Source organism: Schistocerca piceifrons, unplaced genomic scaffold, assembly GCF_021461385.2.
Source record: "Schistocerca piceifrons isolate TAMUIC-IGC-003096 unplaced genomic scaffold, iqSchPice1.1 HiC_scaffold_48, whole genome shotgun sequence".
Lineage (NCBI taxonomy): Eukaryota > Metazoa > Arthropoda > Insecta > Orthoptera > Acrididae > Schistocerca > Schistocerca piceifrons.
In genome coordinates, this window is record NW_025728711.1 from 42,501 (window position 1) to 45,000 (window position 2,500).

The window sequence follows — 2,500 nt, forward strand, 5'->3', positions numbered from 1 at the left end:
GGGCCTCGGATGAGTCCCGTATCGTTATTTTTCGTCACTACCTCCCCGTGCCGGGAGTGGGTAATTTGCGCGCCTGCTGCCTTCCTTGGATGTGGTAGCCGTTTCTCAGGCTCCCTCTCCGGAATCGAACCCTGATTCCCCGTTACCCGTTACAACCATGGTAGGCGCAGAACCTACCATCGACAGTTGATAAGGCAGAGACATTTGAAAGATGCGTCGCCGGTACGAGGACCGTGCGATCAGCCCAAAGTTATTCAGAGTCACCAAGGCAAACGGACCGGACGAGCCGACCGATTGGTTTTGATCTAATAAAAGCGTCCCTTCCATCTCTGGTCGGGACTCTGTTTGCATGTATTAGCTCTAGAATTACCACAGTTATCCAAGTAACGTGGGTACGATCTAAGGAACCATAACTGATTTAATGAGCCATTCGCGGTTTCACCTTAATGCGGCTTGTACTGAGACATGCATGGCTTAATCTTTGAGACAAGCATATGACTACTGGCAGGATCAACCAGGGAGCTGCGTCAACTAGAGCTGAGCAGCCGGCCGCCCGGGAGTGTGTCCCGGGGGCCCGCGCGAACACGCAAGCGTCCGCTCAATCATTCTGCAAACAGGAGGAGGCTGAGCTCCCCTGCACAATACACCTCGAAACCCTCTCAGGTCCCGGCGGCGCGCAGCGCCGTCCCAAGTACTTGGTCGGGTTCGAGAGAGGCGCAATCGCCCGGAGTTAGGCGAGTAGACGCTTTCGGTGCGACCACCCGTGCTCCCAACTGAGCTTGCCGCTGCCGACAGAGGCCCGGGAGCGTGCTGTCGTGGCATTGCCGGCGGGAGACAACACGCGCCACCTACGGTGACCGGCAGCTCCAACGCCAGCGCCACAGAAGGACAAAAGCCCCACTTGGGTGCCGAAGCGAACTCTCCCAGCACAGCGCACGCGCCAACACATCCGCACAGCTGCGATACAAACCACCAGCGAGAACCGCTGGGGCGACCGAGCAGCAGACGGCGTCGCGGCGCCGAGCGCCGGGCGGCGGCGCATCCTCAACGCACACAGTCCTCAATCGGACCAGCACACTGAAGATGTCCACCGCGCTTCGCACCGGGCCCGCGAGGACCTACTTTGGCCGCACGGCGCCGCGCGCAGGGTGCGCCGGCGCGCAGCTGCGACGCCTGCCGCGTCCGTCGGCCGGCGCGCCTGCCACTGGCCGCCCCCACCAGCCGGCTGTAGCGCGTGCGCCCACGCACCGCGCGGCCAGCACGCCGGGAGGCGCCCCCTCACCGGCCGGGGACGGTCCCACCCAGCCACCGCCGCGTATCGCTTCACACCCAGATGCCGTTCAGTTTCGTCGGCATGGTGGGTATCGCTGGAACAACCGGTTAGTACCTCAACCTATCGTCGCCATCACCGATTCACCCCTAGCGAGAACAACCGCACCACAACAGGTTACCATTTGTTCATTTGCGTAACTTCACCAGAAAACGCAGGCGTCCATCGCCATTTGCAACTTCAACGATTATTGCATGCCTGTGTCAGGTGTCACGCCACACTACGTCTGCCCACATACACGCAACAAAATGTGCACGCCTAGACAATACGTGGAAGGTGGCCCCCGTACGTATGCGATGTCCATTGCTCGAACGACTGTCAACCGGCCTCTGTAGCATGTCGCAGATATGGAACGCGGTGCACCATGCCATCACGGTGTGTGAGGAGAGACGACTAGGTCCGAATACATCAACAGACAGCTCATGCTGATCGCCATCCACGGCGTCCGTTCCTCCCACACGTCTCTATGGCGTACCACACTGCAATCCAGCTCTCATAGGGAGACGACACGTAGCTGCGTGCACAATATTTGCACTGTATGGTCCGCCGTTTTTGGGCGCAGTCGTTGTGCGGTCACACATGTGCCACGATGTATCATTCAGTACATAAGGACGAATGTGCAGTACAGATTGTGGTTCACGCGTACGACATCAGCGGACAGTTGACACAGGCCGCACCACAACGTAGCCTGAGTACGTCGCATGCGAAGGGCATTGAACATGCAAACTTCTCACCAACCAGCTTGCGAAGGCAGGGGGCAAGGTGGGGACGTGGGGAGGGGCGGCATGTACGTCCTGCTGCCATCCACATTACAGTGTACAGCAGGAGCATGTGGAAAGTGAGCAAGACTTGCAAGGTGTTTAACATGAAGCGATACACAGGGGTGCGGGCAGTGCGAGTAGCGAACTATATTGCGAGGGTTGCGGGTGGGCAACACTACAGTAATTGAACGAGTCGTATAACAATTACAGAGCAGGTTTAGGCGACAACGTGGGTTACGTTAAGGCGACAACATGGGTTAGGTTAAGGCACAACATGGGTTAGGTTAAGGCACAACATGGGTTAGGTTAAGGCACAACATGGGTTAGGTTAAGGCACAACATGGGTTAGGTTAAGGCACAACATGGGTTAGGTTAAGGCACAACATGGGTTAGGTTAAGGCACAACATG

General features: G+C 57.8%; 1 non-coding gene across 1 annotated transcript in view; it reads right to left on the reverse strand.

The window, feature by feature from the left end:
- The window catches only part of LOC124752793, a 1,911-nt gene extending 1,390 nt beyond the window's left edge, over window positions 1-521 (reverse strand). The window contains exon 1 of the ribosomal RNA XR_007012177.1: window positions 1-521. This exon is cut by the window's left edge and continues 1,390 nt beyond it. This is a non-coding gene — a ribosomal RNA (small subunit ribosomal RNA).
- Window positions 522-2,500: the final 1,979 nt, after the last annotated feature.